Source organism: Ailuropoda melanoleuca, chromosome 16 (genome assembly GCF_002007445.2).
Source record: "Ailuropoda melanoleuca isolate Jingjing chromosome 16, ASM200744v2, whole genome shotgun sequence".
In the NCBI taxonomy this organism is placed as follows: Eukaryota; Metazoa; Chordata; class Mammalia; order Carnivora; family Ursidae; genus Ailuropoda; species Ailuropoda melanoleuca.
Genome location: NC_048233.1, coordinates 22,474,812 through 22,492,600, shown reverse-complemented (window position 1 = coordinate 22,492,600; position 17,789 = coordinate 22,474,812). Strand labels below are relative to the sequence as shown.

Here is a 17,789-nt window from a genome sequence, read left to right as displayed (position 1 = left end):
GCGCCCCCCATTTTGTATTTTTGGTCATATTCTTTTCATTCTTTTTCCCTGTGTTCCACCTCAATCTCAGCTTATGTATCAACAACTTAACTGATCTCCCTGTCTTCAGCATTTTCTTCCCTTGTATCTATCCTGAAAACTGTCATTATAACATTATTTTGATCATATCGTTCCTGCCTTTGGTGCAATGTAAAGACTTCTAAAATTTAGCTTCGGCCCCTTGTACCTCAATTACAATTCGAGCTACAGCAAACCTTTAACCCTGCTGAGCTTCAGATTAAATCTAAACTCCTTAGCTTCATATTAAATTTGTCCTCAAACATCCTATGTGTAACCACACATCTTAAGGCTTCTATTTCAGTCCAAAGGTTTACTCACCATTCCTTAACCCTCTTCATTTTTCCACTTCCATATATTTATTTACTCATAATGGTTTTATCCACATACACAGAGACAGAAAGAGAAAGAGAGAGAATTATAGATTTGAGTTTTGTGTTGCTTCTGACCATTCTTGGAACTTGTGTGAGTCTGATTTTCAACTGTAAAATAAAGTTGCATAATACATAAACTCCCAATCTTACAGGTTTCATGGGCATCAAGGGAACTAATATTTATTGACTCCTGTTATTGTACCGAACACTTGGCTAGTTTTGTTTTTTTTTTCTTTTTAAGATTCTATTTGTTTATTTGAAAGAGAGCATGCACAAGAGATAGCACAAGCAGGGGCAGCGGCAGAGGGAAAGGGAGAAGCCGGCTCCCGCTCAGCGGGGAGCTGCATGTGGGCTTGGTCTCAGGACCCTGGGATCAGGCGCTGAGCTAAAGTCTGAGGCTTAACTGAATGAGCCACCCAGGCACGCCCTTTGCTCGTTTTTATAAGGTAACGTGTTATCTTTTTTTTTTTTTTTTAGATTGATTTATTTATTTTGGAGAGAGCATGGCGGGGAGGGGCAGAGGGAGAGGAAGACAAGCAGACTCCCTGCGGAGCGCAGTGCTGGAAGCAGAGTTCTTTCCCAGGACCCAGAGATCGTGACTTGAGCCCAAACCAAGAGTTGGACACTCAACTGACTGAGCCACACAGGCACCCCAAGGTAACAGGTTATCTTATTCAAATTTTCCAACAATTATGTGATATAAGCTCTTGTTTTTATTTTGCAGATAAGGAAAATGAGGCAACAATTTGTATGTCAATACTTTGCAAGCTGAGAAACAACTATAAAAATATGGGTTTTTAAAAATCTACTTGTGACCTGCTATTAAATCTTCTATTTTATGCAATCTTAATATTTTCTCCAACTATATTTTAAGTTATTTTAAAGTAAAAATGACTTTATTTATATCTTTATAATCTCTCATGATAGTTGCTAGAGTTAATAATTGCTTTGTAAATATTTTCAGATTTATTTTGATACATAGTTTATGGTGATAGTTGATGGAGGATTTTACCTTTCCATCGAGGAGCTTACAATCTTCTTTTCTCTATTTTTGCCTATTTGGCAGCCACATACCTGACAACAAAAAGACTATGGAGGGGCTACCAAGGAAAAAAGATAAGCCCCACTTTTGTGGTTGCCTCAGGGTGGATATACGTAAGTAGAAATAAAATTTGTCCTGTTTGCAAATATTTCAAAATATATATTTAAAGAAGCAATCAAATATGACTTAGTAAAGGGAAGAATATTAAGAGTAATTCAAAATCATTTGCTGCATATTTTTAAAAGATCTATTAGGGATGAGGCAACTGAGGATAATTTCACTTTCCCAGTGAGAAATATAATGTACAATAAATTCACAGACACTGGCTTTGAAACTTGGCTTTGATGATTTAAACAGAGAAAGTAAAACTAGTTTATACTTGAGCAGGGACTTGTTTACTCTGTTTACCTGGTGGTTAAAGTCAACTATCAAAGCAGATCTAATGGCCTTCGGTCTCCATATTTGAGCAGAACTTAATGGACCATTTGCTAAGAGATAAATTCCAGAAAATAACCCAGCTCCCAGATTTGTGTGTGTATAGTATATATATTATATATTATGCTACTCAACTTTAAAGACAAATGTATTTTTTAGTAGAAAATTTTAAATGAGGGGTGCTGGCTGGCCCGGTTGCTGCAGCATGAGGCTCTTGATCCCAGGGTCATGAGTTCAAGCCCCATGCTGGGCGTAGAGGTTACTTAAAAACAAATATTTTTAAAAAGAAAATTTTAAATAATAAGTTCCAAACAACTTTCTATATAAATAAAGATGCTTGAGTCAAAAGGCTGGCTCATTCAACTGAATAGAAAAAATGTACTTTAGGTATACCTGTGATTACAACTTCTAGGTTAAAAAAAAGTGAGTTTCATTTATGCTATTTTTTTCTTTTGTCTGATCAGAAAAAAACATGTTTTTGTGGCGCTTTGTTCATGAGAAGTAAACATTTTAAGATGGCAGCCTCTAAACCTATTCTTCTCAATATGAAACAGGATGCCTGGCATGAACTGCGTTTCCTTTATTGCACTGTGTTAGATTCCAAATATCGTTATACATCTTAATATAAGAAATATGTGTGACATAGCACCTTTTCCAAGACAATATGCTTGAAATGAAGTTATGAAGTAGGGAAATTAATCCATCAACCTATTAGATGATGACAGTTTAAGAAAACCCAGTCTCTTTTCCACCCATCAAGGGCTATGTGTTCTGCCTTCATCCACTAGAGGGGGTAATGTTCTTCCATCCTAAAAGAACATGGAATTATCCCAACAAGATTTAAATGCACACAGCGACCTTATTTCTTTTGAAACCAGGTTAATTAAATAATGTAATGTAATGGATGCCAAAAATATCATTGAAAGTTGCTTCAAAAGCATTTATGACACAAGGTTCAGAAATAGTTATTGTTCTTGTCTATCCTAACATTTTGCAAATTCTGTGGTTGTAAAAATGGGTAAATTTGTTTTAGTTGAGAAAGGAAAATTCACATAAAGTAATGCTTTCTAGGACCATTCCAAAAAGTACTATGTACTTCTACTGTGTACTTTTTCATGTGATTAATTTCAATTTATTAGAGTTGATCATTGGATTGTTTATCTGGTTTAGCAAGGAGGCAAATCATCTATTTTTTAAGGGTGCATTTAAGAAATAATGGGGGAATTAAATAGATTTATAGAAGTTCATACTAAATATCATAAATACATGAATTAGACATGGTGTAACATGATTGAATTGTGATACAGGGTTTGGAATACTTGAAGATCAATAACATATACTGGTTTTTTATGTATAAATATATAATTGTCACTGTTTATCATGGTAATGATTTTCTTTTAATAAAGTCCAAGTCAATAAGACAAAAAATTTTTTTCTTTAAACCTCCTGAAAAATAGTTTGAATTGCAGAATAGCCAATCATATTTGGTTGTTAAAAGATAATCAAAATAATTGGTTAGAAATAACCAGTTGCCAAACTGATGAGATGTCATAATTATAATTAACTGTGCTATTAGGTCAGTTGTTTAGTTATTTCTATGAATAAGAAAAAGCCTAATCAAAATGCAGAATAATTAGTTCAGTTGAAAAGAAGAGATATAATTTGTGAAAAGCAAGTATATTACATCAACCGTATTTTTCGTAATTCTAATCATTTTCTAAAATAAAATATATTTCTAGTTCCTGGAGATTATTCCCCTTGAATAATAGCTGCTGTAGTGGTTTCATATGGTGCCTGACTACCAGACTCACCATACAACTTCTGAAAATATTAATGCCCAGAGCCCCCTTACGGAAATGCTGATTCAGCAATCTGGGGTGGGATCTCAGCATGGGGACTTTAAAAAAATCTCCATATTCTAATCTGCAGGCCTGGTTGAGCATCACTGCACTGCACAAGGAGTTAATCATACCTGACTAGGTTTTCCTCCTTTCTTTTTGACCCCCAGAAGTATAGTATTAAAAAGTCTTTAGAGGCAAAAGAAGAAAATCATAGTGAATTATTATGACTTTTTACAGGAGAATCTCCTATTGTTTGAATGAGAATAAAGGCCTCAAAATACCTATGTGTGATAGTGAATTCCACACTGGAGTGCAAATAAACATGCTTTTGAAGTCCTGTATTGTTTCTTAGTAATTTGTGCTGCCTGGAGATCTTCCAAATACAGCTAACAAAAGCTTGTAGAAAGGACTTAGAGCATCATGGAAAAATTTTTGCTATAGACAAGAACAAATATTTACAAACAATAATTCCAAATAGACCAAAAACCCTATAAATAATGACTATGTTCTTGTAAATATATTACCATAAAATACAGTTATTTAAAAAGTGAGCAATATATTTATCTACTGTATACATTAAAACAAATTATAGTGAGGTCACATCTCAAATGGAGATTTTATAATAACTGGGAAGTTAAATTATATGCATCAAAAAAGAATTTGGTCTGTTTCATGATGCAGTATGTGCCACCTATAATTTATTTTACTATAAATAGGGTTTTCTCTATATAATATAGATAGCTTTTATTAATTTACAGTACATGACTTATTTTAATCAATATAAGAACAAACTTACTGTAAAACAGGAAAAGATTGATTTTTTTTCTCCTAGAGAGTCTTTTCCACCTCATTTTTTAGCATTTGCTGAAAAGGCACTGGGGTTACAAAGACCAAAGCGGCATAGTTTACGGGCCAGTAGAGGGAAGCTCACAGGCCAGTAGAAGGAATTAACGTGTGTCCAAATAACTGCAGTGTGGGAGCACGTTCTGCATATATTAAAAGTGTTGAGACCTATAGATGCCCAGAAGAAAAAGTATCCAACTTTGCCTGTAAGAAGTCCAGAGGTAGTGAGGATGGTAGCTGTGGACAGTCATTGAAGAGTCAGATATAGTTCCAAGATGCATTCATTTATTCATTTCATCAGAGTTTGTGGAGTTGTTGCTCCACACAGACACGGCATTTTCCTTCAGAGAGCAGATAATCCCTAAGAGATATGTCCAGAATTAGCCAGAAAACAATGTAGAGTACGATGGATGACGTGTGGAGGTAGAAAGTGCTATGGAGGGTTTAAGGAAGGAAAGATCTCCAAGAGGTACATGGCACTAAGTGCACCTTGAAGTCTAGGTAAGATTGGTTTTGGAGAAAAGAAAAGTATCAGAAGGCAGAGGCAGGAAAACATGGGGAAGACCTGGGGATGCTTTGTTTCTCTAGTTCGCTTGGAGAGTGTATTTTATCCCTCAAATCCATATCACATCCTCCACTTCAGGAACAGTTCCTGAGCTGTTTCACTCACGTCAGTACTTGAACTTGTACTTAGATTTATAATTGGAAACAGTTAAACATTTAATTATATGCTATTTTGCATTGCTGTCTAATTATTTATTATATTTTTTAACTTCCTAACCCTGAACATTCTTTGTGAATTCTTTGTGGCAGGGATTGATTTTGTACACATGTAATAGCTTTCACATTGTCTAGTATACTATTTAGACATACAGTTTGGATCTAGTATTTATTAGCTGATAATATGACTAAATGTAGTAGTGGTCAGCTTGCCAGGGAAGATATAGGGAGCCCAGGAAAATTTGACTTTCAGATAGACACAAAAATTTAATGTATCAACATTGATGGGGCTTATTTATACTAAGAATCATTTATTGTTTATTTGAAACTGAAAATTGAATTGAACTGTGTATATACATACTTTCTCCCCCACCCCCAAATCTGGCAGCCCTAGGTAATGGTGTATTTTTTATAGCTTTGTCAACATTTTCAGTGTACTGACTATCAATTTCTGACCTTTCATCTCAGAATAAACTCACTTATTTTGTTGTTTGGGCTGGTTCTTCCTTGAACAAGTGAACTGCAAAAAATAAGAATGAAAGAGAAAAAGATGTTTTCAAACCAAAGACTAGTGACTAAAGATAAAGGGAGGGACAAAATCCAGTGATTGAATCAGAGTGGATGAACATGAGAGCCCAGAGATGACATAGAAGAGAGGGTGTGATACAGACGGAAGGAGAGAGTTGTCTGAAGATACAGATCAGAAGAGATGGGAAATAAGAAAGTTAAAAACAGGAAGAGACAGGAGAGGCAAGTTTATTTTTTAAAAAAAGCACAGAAAAGAAATAAAAGAATGACAAAAGATAAAAGGGTGAGAATGAAAAGTTGATGGAAGTAGAATAGAAGAAAAGCAGGAGATGAAGAAATAGAATGAGGATCGAGAAGGTCTGCAGAATAATAGAAGCCTTCCTTCTCTCCCTCTCCCCATCTAGGCGCACAAGTGTGGGATCTGGTGCTGCCATTGCTGGTGCTGCCATCGGTGTTGCTGGTGTCACCAGGCATCCTGGGGGCACAAAGAGAAGGTTTCATATTGCCTTCTCAGGCTAGCCAAGGTGAGAAGCTGACCACCAGTTCCAGAGAAAGGTGAGGCGAGTGGAGTGAGACAAGTAGACAGGCTACACAGGGCAGAGAAAGGACACACAGGTGCACACACACACAGGATTAGAAAACAGCCTCATTATTGGTTAGTGGGATGGTGTGGTAAAGATGAGTTCTGTGAAAAGAATATGGGCTAAGAATAAAAGTCTCTTAAAAATGAATTAATATTACATCCAATGGGTTATTTTCCACCCTGACAAAGAAGGAAATTTTGCAATGTGCAATAACGTGGATGAATGTTGTGGACATTATGCTAAGTGAAAAAAGCCTGTCACAGAAAGACAAATATTGCATGATTTTACTCATATGTTGTATATAAAATGGTCAAATTCATAAAATCAAAGAATGGAATGACCACTGCCAGAGGCTGAGGGAGGGAGAACAAGGGAGTTATTAATCAACAGGCGTAAGGTTTCAGTTAAGCCAGGTGAGTAAGTTGTAGAGATATGCCTAACAACATGGTACTTAGAGTCAGCCACACTTTATTGTGCACTTAAATATTTGTTCAGAGGGTAGATCTCCTAATAAAATAAAATATTATATACCATGAAATTGTAGACTGTGAGGAAAAATTTTCAAATTGATGACAATTTGTATTTGTATGATAGCTTTTTCTGAATTTTTCCGGACAGCTTTTGTCTTCCCAGATATCTCAGTAAGAAGGTAGAATACTGAGTGTCATCTCACTGGCTTTTTGTAGACTCTGAGATTTGTCTTCCCTTCCAACAGGAAGTGTTGAGGCATTAACCAACCATGAAACAGGTATAGGTAAGTAACACTTTTAATTCAGCTACTTCAAAATCCGGTGACATTAACCCAGAATCCGAGATAACCACTTGATGGGCAGTTTAAAAACCAAGATCTTGCTTCGCCAAGTTCTTGCCTAGTTCAGTGGCTTCTTGGTCACACCCCACTGATAAATGGTATGAAATTTTGAAAAATTAGAATACACTACAAATAAATTTTACTTTAACTGTGATTATTAACATGTATTTTATACATGTGTGGGAGGGAGAGAGTGGGGGTTCATTGAAAAGTTCTATTGTTCTGTTTCCAAGACTAAGGAAGAACAAAGAAATCTGCCCTGATAGCCCAAGTTTATTTTCAATTCAACTTCAAAGAAGGAAAACCTGCTTTTCTAGGGAACTGCAGGAGGCCTGTTCTACTGTCCTGCCTTGAAAACCTGTCTCCCACATAAATCAGCTGTGTTGACATAGAGCACTTCCCTGTAAGAAAACCACAATTTCTTTCTTTATTTCCTGCTTATCTTTCATGCATGGCACTAATCAAACCTAGATAGGATGAAAAATTATGGGCTATGTACCTTTGTATTTTCATACATTATTTGTTGTATGTCTAAAAAATAGGGCTGAAGTAAATGTTCATCTAGAGTCTGGTATCTAGAGGCAAGCCAAAGGGCTCGATCTTGTCCAGTTCATCTTTTTTCTTTTGTCACAGGCTTAGATGAAGACATAAAGGAATGCTTGTCAAATTTGCTTTTGAGCATAATTCTCAGAGTTAAGAAAATTCCACATATGGTGGTGTTAAGATCCGTAAAAACAAAAACTCTAATATGTGCAAAGAAGGGGCAAATCTAACATGAAACTTAATATGGGCAAATTTGAAACTTAAGACTTCGGTCTCTTTCTCTATTTCTGTCTGTCTCTCTCTTTCACACACACATACACACACACTTGCATTCCTATAGGCTGACTTATTGGCACTTGGATGACAAAGATTCGTGGATTTGATTTCAATAAAAGCTGGCAGTATGATGTGGCTGCTGAGAAAGCTAATCTACTATTGAGTGTGTTAATAGACCTATGATGGTTTGAATGAGGGAAGTGATTGTCCTGCTCTGGGAGCTGATTGAAACAATCCTGGTGTGTTGCATTCAGCTCTGAGAATCTGGGAAACACAGACAAATTAGACTATATTCAAAGAGGAATAGTCCTTGGATGAGAAAACTCAAAACAGTTTTCCGTGAGTTTTGTCTGAAGGAACTGGGAATATTAGCCTAGAGAAGAGAAGATTCTTGGGCAAAGATAGTTAGCTTCAAATTATTCATCAGATATCTGAAAGGGTATGATGCAGAAAAGAAATCAGACATCATCTCATGAATGGCAGTGCTAGAGCTAATAAGTTGATGTTACAAGGAAGATAGGTTGGCCCAATATAAAGAAATATTTGCTGTCTGAACCTAAAGTAGGTTGTTTTAGAGAAGTTTCCAATTGGGGAATTCAAGGGTATGCTGGAAAACCACTGGGTTGGATGCTGAAGAATTCAACATCAGAAACATAAATGTATCAGATAATATTTAAGGCTTGGGAGACAGTATAATATAGTCAGTATAGTTGCATTCTCTGAAAAACAAATGAGATCCAACATTTAGAGTCTATTTGATACTGGCAAAATATATAACTTCTTTGTTCCCTAGTCTCTTCATCTATAAAATAAAAATAATAGAAATTAACTCAGGATTACTGGGAAGATTAAGAAATACATATACAGTGATTAGTACAGAATAATCATTTAATACACAATGTTATGTTTTATTTTAAGATTTAGGTCTATTCCAACTCTGGCAGTTGGGAATCATTTGTAATAATTTTTTTGACTTGGACAATCTTCGCATTGTGTTCTCTTTCAATATTCTCTACTGCTACTATGCTTGGCTGTCTGTCTATCTATCTATCTATCTATCTATCTATCTATCCATCCATCCATCCATCCATCTATGATCTATCATCTACCTGTCATCTATCTATCTCACTTAGCATGATACAGAAGCTATGAAGAAGCCCAAGGACTCATTCACACTCTGCTGACTGACATTATAATGTAGTTATAGCCAATTAAGTACCTAAAAAAAATTTACTTCTCGTGAGTATTAATGTTACCTTGGGAAAATACAGGAGAGAAATAACACATTTATAGGTCTTGATATCAAACTTACGATACTCCTCACATATAATTTGCACACCATTAATTAACATAGAGTGTTTCTTTAATCATTGCTTCTGATGTGGCCTATTAAAACATGAAGAGAACTACATGGAAGCGCTAGAACTCTCAAAAGTTGAGATACAGGCAGTAGGAAGATGTTTCCTCATAAGAAGCAGAGAGAGGATATACTCAGGCTAGTGGGCAAGGAAAGAGTACAGAGAGATTGGATCACAGGGCATCCTAGCATTCAAGAATGGGACCACACGTTTGTAGCATGCATCATCTTCTCTAAAGATATAATCCTTGCATTTGAGAAAAAATATATATGTACATATATGTCTATATGTTTGTAGATGTAGATGGTGTATGTGTGTGTATGTGTATGTGTGTGTATGTGTATGTGTGTTTGTATACAGGACCAGTTTCATGAATATGCAGCTTGTACAGTTGTGCAGGGCTCCATGCTTAGAAGAGTTTTGCACTTGGTTTAATGATCAACTGTTTGAGTATTAAAATTTAACAATTTTTAAACATAGAGCACATATTTTCATTTTGTATGGGGTCCTACCAATTAGTTATGTGTGTGTGAGTGTTTGTGTAATCTTAGAAGCAAAGGGATCTTACCATTTGTCTAACTGAACACTTCTTCTCACCTCCATTTTTTATACTTCATATTTTCTTCGTATTTTATACTTCATATCCATAATATGGATATTTCATTATTTATTGGTTTTGCTTTCATTTTTCATTAAAAAAACCACAAGTAGTGAATATTTTTTATTTGATGCACATCTTTTTAGTTATTTTGTAATTAATACAGATGAATATATAGTACATACATATTATTACTTTTTTATATATATATGAGATCATGCAATAAATATTCACTCTTGTTTCACTTGATGACTTGCACTAGAGATCTTTATGTGCATGCACATATTGGCCTTCATTGTTTCTGATGATTACTAGTAGTAGTTAGCAGGCCATCCTTGAGTTCTTGCAGTACCCTAAGCTGTGATTTACCTGGACTAGAAGAGCTGGATTATTGTAATGCAATAGGTACTCGCCTATTGTTTCTGCACATTTTTTTTTAAAGATTTTATTTTTATTTATTCGACAGAGATAGAGACAGCCAGCGAGAGAGGGAACACAAGCAGGGGGAGCGGGAGAGGAAGAAGCAGGCTCATAGCGGAGGAGCCTGATGGGGGGCTCGATCCCATAATGCCGGGATCACGCCCTGAGCCGAAGACAGACGCTTAACTGCTGTGCCACCCAGGCGCCCCTGCTTCTGCACATTTTGGACTTCAGCTGTCTTGTCTATGTTTATCCTATTCCTTCTAGTTTTTGAAGATTATTCTTTTTAATAGAAAGATGGAAACAATGTAGAAATGATGTCATTCTCCCTCCACACTCTCATCTGTCAGAATTATATTAATTATCTTGCAAGAGACCTAATTCTTTCTTTTAATTTTTCTGCTCATTAGCTAATATTATTTGGTTGCTTCACAATTTTTTTCTTTCCCAATAAGCTCAACTTATTCTGGCCTTTCAATTTTTCTGACATTATTTTTAAAAGTTCATGTCATTCTTTCATATTCTTTTTTTTTAAGTTTTATTTAAATTCCAGATAGTTAACATATAATGTAAACTTACTTTCTGGTGTACAATCTGGTGAATCAACACTTTGATACAATACCCGGTGCTCATCACAAGTGCATTTCTTAATCCCCATCACCTATTTCACCCATCCCCCTACCCACCTCCCCTTTGGTAACCGTCAGTCTTTTGTATTCTTCTTAATTCACTACCTTTGTGATATATGCTTATCTTCTTCAAATCTGAGCTCAAATAGTTCCCTGGGTTACATGGGTTACATTATATGCCTCCCCTGCTTTATCCTCATTGAAATAATTAAGGTAATACTAATTAAGTAACACTGCAGAGAATTCTTCTACCCAACCCACACCCAAATATCTTATTTGTTAGAATCTCTGATAATCGATCATATGTCCTTTGATCTTTAAAAAATTGTGTTTTAATTTTTACTCACATACCCAAAATAAGCACAAATGAGGTTTTGAGGAGATATTTGTAGTCTAGGTATGTATAAAAGAACTACATGTGCCTAACTCAGAGCAGATCCTAAGTAGTCTAGTATTGGTACTAGTGTTAGCAGAATTAATGAATGCATATATACATGAATTTAAGACCGGAGCCATGTAATATTTGGTCTTTTAGATAGATGTATAATTAGCTAAACTTTTAGTTGTTATTGTAGACTTGAGTTCTTATATGGTTCCTTTCTTACATTTCAACTTTGATCAACCAAATACTAAATAAAATGTGAAATTCTTATGCTTTTGAAAGGATATAATTTGAAAGGATACAATTCTTTTTCTACAATTTCCTGAAATTTTATTGAGGATTTTTGTGTCTATGCTCATGAGAGATACTGGTGTGGTTACTTGTAATATCTTTATCTGGTTTTAGAATTAGGGTAATGCTGGCCTTATAGAACGAGTTGGGAAGTGTGTACTCTCCTCTTTTCTGGAAATTGTGGAGAACTGGTCTCCTTTCTTCCTTTAATGTTTGAAGTCGCCAATTAAACAATCTGGGCCTTGTCCTTTCTTTTTTGGAAGGTCAATCATTGATCAATTTCTTTAGCAAATCAGGTATGCTATGTTTCGTTGTGTGTGTTTTGGCAGTTTGTTGTCTTTCATGGAATTGGTCCATTTCGTTTATCTGATTTATAGGTATATATTTGTTAATGGTATTTCTTTATTATCCTTTTGTTGTTCATGAGATCATTAGTGACGATACCTCTTTCTCTTTCCCTACTGATAATTCGTATCTCTTCTTCATTATTCTTGTTAGCCGGGAGAGATGTTTATCAACATTATTAATCTTTTCAAAGAATCAGGCTTTGGTTTTCTTGCTTTTCTCTCGTTTTCTCTTTTCAATTTCATTGATTTCTCCTCTAATCTTTATTATTTCTTTTTTTCCCTGCTTGCTTTAGACTTAATTTTCTCTTCTCTTTCTAACTTCCTAAGATAAGCTAAAGTATTAATTTTTAGATTTTTTTTCTTTTATAATATATGCATCAGATACTATCAATTTCCCTCTAGGTAGTTCTTTTGCAATATCTCACAAATTTTAGCAAGTTTTTTAATTTTTTAAAATTTTTTTTAATTGAAGTATAGTTGACAAATAATGTTACATTAGTTTCAGGTATACAACATAGTGATTTGACAACTCTTAATTATGCTTTGCTCACCACAAGGGTAGCTACTATCTGTCACCATACAGTGCTATTACAGTACCTTTGACTGTGTTCCATGTTGTACCTTTCATCCCCATGACTAACTCATTTCATAACTGGAAGCGTGTATCTCCCAACCCCTTCACTCACTTTGCTCGTCTACCCACTCTTATCCCCTCTGGCAGCTATCAGTTTGTTCTCTGTATTTATGGGTCTGTTTCTGCTTTTTTGTTTTTTGCTTGTTTATTCATTTGTTTTGTTTTTTGAATTACACATATAAGTGAAATCTCATGGTATTTGTCTTTCCCTGGCTGACTTATTTCACTGAGCGTAATATCCACTAGGTCCATCTATTTTGTTACAACTGGCAAGGTTGCATTCTTTTTCATGAATGAGTAATATTTTTTTCTATATATCTACATGTCTTCTTCACTCATCTGTCAATAGACACTTGGGTTGCTTCTGTGTCTTGGCTACTGTAAATAATGCTGCAATAAAGATTTTAGCAAATTTTTGTTTTAGTTTCATTTAGTTTAAAATATTTTTTAATTCTTCTTGAAGTGAAGTTTGCAACTATAATAGTGGATTTGTCTAGTTCTTCTTTCAGTTCTATCAGTTTTTGCCTCATGTATTTTTTTTTTATAATATTTTATTTTTTTTATTCGACAGAGATAGAGACAGCCAGCGAGAGAGGGAACACAAGCAGGGGGAGAGGGAGAGGAAGACAGGCTCATAGCAGAGGAGCCTGACATGGGGCTCGATCCCATAACGCCGGGATCACGCCCTGAGCCGAAGGCAGACGCTTAACCGCTGTGCCACCCAGGCGCCCCTGCCTCATGTATTTTGACACTCTGTTGTTAAGTGCTTACATGTTTAAGATTATTATGTTTTCTTAGAAAATTAACCCCTTTATCATTATGTGGTGCCCTTCCTTATTCCTGGAAATCTTGCTTGTTCTGGAGTTGGCTTTGTCTGAAATTAATGTAGCTACTCCAGTTTTCTTTTCTTTTCTTTTTTGTTTCTTTTCTTTTCTTTTTTCTTCCTTTCTTCCTTTTTAAGGTTTATTTACTTATTTTAGAGAGAGAGCATGAGTAGGGGGAGGTGTAGAGGGAGAGCATGAGAGAGGGAGAGAAGCAGACTCTCCACTGAGAGCAGAACCCAGTGTGGGGCTTGATGCCATGACCCCCAGGTCATGACCTGAGCCGAAATCAAGAGTTGGATGCCTAACCACTGAGCCACCCAGGCACACCTCCAGTTTTCTTTTGACTAATTTTAGCACGGTGTGTCTTTGGTTATCTAGAAGTGTCCTATTTAGCATTTATATTTCCAAATATTTGGGGATTTTCCAGCTATCTTTCCTCTTTCTGATTTCTACTTTACTTAAACTGTGATCTGAGAACATACTTTATATAAATCTTATACTTTTAAATTTGTTGAGGTGTGTTTTTTAGTCAAAATGTGGTCTATCTTGGTGAATGCTGTATATGAGCTTGAGAAGAATGTATATTCTGCTGGATTGTTGGATGGAATATTTTACAAATGTCAGTTAGGTATGTCTTTCTCCATTTCTTTACTCTTAACCTGACTCTTTATATTTAAATTGGTTTTCTTGTAGACAACACGCAGATGTATCGATATATCTATATATATAAATATCTTTTAGTTGATGTATTTAGACCATTCCCATTTAAGAAATTATTGATAAGATTGGATTAATATCTGTATCTGTAGCTTTTTTCTTTGTTGCATTTGTTCTTTGTTTCCTTCCCCCCCTTTTTTCCCTGAATTCTCTGGTTTAATTGAGCATTATATGCGATTCCATTTTATCTTCTTTATCAATTACACTGTTTTTAAAAAATTTTAATGGTTTTCTCTAGGTCCTAAGACATATGTTTTAAACTAATCTAAATTCACCTTCAAATAACACAATACCACTTCACATGTAAAGCAGGTCCCTTAGAACAGAGTATTTTTAATTCTTCCCTCTGTCCCTTGTGACATTGCTCATTTCATTTATCCATTTGCTCTAATCACCCAATACATTGTTATTATTACTTTACACAAAAAATTATTTTTAAAATCAAGAGTAAAGAGGCGCGTGGGTGGCACAGCGGTTAAGCGTCTGCCTTCGGCTCAGGGCGTGATCCCGGCGTTATGGGATCGAGTCCCACATCAGGCTCCTCTGCTGTGAGCCTGCTTCTTCCTCTCCCACTCCCCCTGCTTGTGTTCCCTCTCTCGCTGGCTGTCTCTATCTCTGTCGAATAAATAAATAAAATCTTTAAAAAAAAATCAAGAGTAAAGAAGTAAAAGAATTTATTTTACTTCCATTTATTTCTTCTTTCTCTTCTTTTCTTTATGTAGATCCAAGTTTCTTACATATATCACTTTCCTTTTGCTTGAAGAATTTCTGGTAACATTTCTTTTAGGTCATGTCTGCTGGCAATGAATTCCTTAAATTTTGTTTGTCTCAGAAAGTCTTTATGTCTCTTTCACTTTTGAAGGATAAATCTGTTGAAGGTTAAATTTGGCTGGATATAGAATTCTAGAATGGTAAGCTTTTTTTCTTTCAATGCTTTTAAATTTTCAGTTCATTTTTTTGCCTGCTTGGTTTCTGTTGAGAAATTCACTGTAATTCTTATCCTTGTGCTTCTGTAGGTAAGGTTTATTTTTTCCCTTCTGGCTTCTTTCAAGATTTTCTCTTTGGCTTTGGTTTCCTGAAGTTTGAATATGGCTTGCCTAGGTGTGGATTTTTTTTTTTTTTAATATTTATTCTGCGTGTTGTTATCTATGCATCCTGGATTTATGGTTTGATGTCTACTAAGTTTCTGAAGTTGCTATAACAAATTACCACAAACTGGATTGCTAATAACAACAGAAATGTATTCTCTCACAGTTCTGGAAGCTAGAAATCTGAAATCAAGGTGTCAACAGGACCATGCTCCCTCTGAAGGCTGGAGGGATACTTTCTTGCTTCTTTCTAGCTTCTGGTAGTTGCTGGCAATCTTTGGCATTCCTTGACATGGGGCTACATCATTTCAGTTTCTGCCTCTGTCTTTATAAGGCCATTTTCCCTCTGAGTATGTCTGTGTCTTCATATGAACTTTGTATAAGGACAGCATTCATTGTATTTAGGGCCCACCCAAATTCAGTATTATCTCCTCTTGAGGAATTCCATCCACCAAGACTCTGTTTTCAAATAAGGTCACATTCTAGGGTTCCGTATGGAAATGAATTTTAAGGGGACACTATTTAACCCAGTACAGTGTCCATAATTAATTTTGGAAAGTTATTGGCCAATATTCCTTGAAATATTTCTTTTGCCTGTTCTTTCTTCTCCTTCTGGTGTTTTAATTATGCATATACACCTTTTGAAATGATCCCATGGTTCTTGGATAGTCTGTTGCTTTTCTTTTTTTTTTTTCTCTTTGCATTTCAGTTTGGCAAGTTTCTGTTGACCTATGGTAAAACTCACTGATTTTTCCCTAAGCCTTGCAATTACATATGAACCCATCAAAGGCATTCATTTCTGTTACAGTGTATTTGATTTCTAACATATCCTTTTGATTCTTTCTTATATTTTCCACTTTTCTGCTTATATTACCCATCTGTTCTTGCATGTTGTCTACTTTTTTCTATTAAAGCTCTTAAGATACTAGTCATAGTTATATTAATTACTGTCTGATAAATCCAACATTTCTAATATCTGAGTCTGATTATGATGCTTACTTTTTCTCTTCAGACTTTTTTCTTGCCTTTGACATGGCTTGTAATGTTGTTGTCATTGTTGAAAGCTGAACATGTTGTTTCAGATATTAGAGACTGGGGAAAATAGGGCTTTACTGTGAGGATTTCTATTAATATGGCTAGAAGTCAGGCTCTAGCTGTCGCTGTGTTTGCTGTAGCTGTAAGCGCCAAAGGATTTGAATTCCTTTAGTGTCCTTGCTTTTATCTCCCCTCCTGACTTTGGGCTTCCCCAAATATTCCTTCTCAGAGAGAGTTTGTGTCTTGCAATTCTTTCAGGCTTGGTTCACTATTATTATACCGAAACTCTGCTGTGGTGATGGTAAATATAGTGGAGGGGGGAACATTCTATAATCTGATTAAATCTCAGTCTTTTAGTGGTCCTGTGTTTTGGGGCTGGGCTGTGACCTTCACAAATATTTCTCCTGTGGTATAGATTCCGCCCCCCCCCCCTCGCCCCAGTTCCCTAGTTCCTTCCTTGGCTGCCAGGACTCTGACCTGTTTTCTTAAAGTCCTCTTGACTATGTTTTTCCCCTCTTACATGAAACAGGTGAGACAAGAAGACTATAGAGTTGCTGGCTGGAAGGAATGCCCCTCTTCCAGCTGGGATAAAGCTCTGGTAAAGTCTCTTCTCCTGCAGACTAGACCTTTGTTATGGAGAATGCTCTGAGTGTATTATTTCACAATGACTACTTATCTTGTCCCCACCATCCCCTCCAGAAGCTATGAGACAATGGATCTTCATAACAAGACCTTGATGGGATTCCTGGAGTTAAAGTCCACCAAAGCAAGGTGGGGGCTATTTAAGATAGGAGTTTCTCATTCTCACAATAGTTCACTGACAGCCACCAGGAATTCATCAAAATTACTATTCAGTGTTCCTACAGGTCAATGGCTCTAGCATCTTTAGATCCAGGTAAACAGACCTTGACTGTGACTTTCAGGATGTGCTTGTCTTTCAAGTGATGGTTACCAGTTCTCTGATGCGTCCAGGAAAAGTCACTGAACTTTAGTTTTGCATAGCCTTTTCTTGTCTTAAAGATGTTTGGAATGATGACTTCTAAATTTCTTACATGTCAAAGTGGGAACCAGAAATCCATTTGGAATATATTCAATAATTTGTTCCTAGGCTAAATTTTGTTTTCACTTATTTACAATAAGACATTTTGAAATCTTTAAAGATATAAAGTAAGAATTTAAAATTTCCTTCACATATTTGGTCTTTTTGCGTTTTCTTTTCTTTTCTCTTCTTTTCTCTTCTTTTTTCTTTTCTTTTCTTTTCTTTTCCTTTCTTTCTTTTTTATACTAATGCATACCACCAAGGTTTATTTGCATTTCCCAGCTTTTCTATGAGGCAGATATTAGCTGTGTGATCTTGGAAAAGTTAATTATCCTGTCTGTGCCCCAGTTTTCTCATTGGTAATATAGACTAT

At 35.6% G+C, this 17,789-nt stretch overlaps 1 long non-coding RNA gene across 1 annotated transcript; it reads left to right on the top strand.

Annotated features, from left to right (window-relative positions):
* Window positions 1-905: 905 nt before the first annotated feature.
* LOC117796679 lies at window positions 906-6,382 on the top strand. The gene is made up of 3 exons (XR_004621281.1): window positions 906-1,088; window positions 1,498-1,586; window positions 6,245-6,382. It is a non-coding gene; the product is annotated as an uncharacterized LOC117796679 (long non-coding RNA).
* Window positions 6,383-17,789: the final 11,407 nt, after the last annotated feature.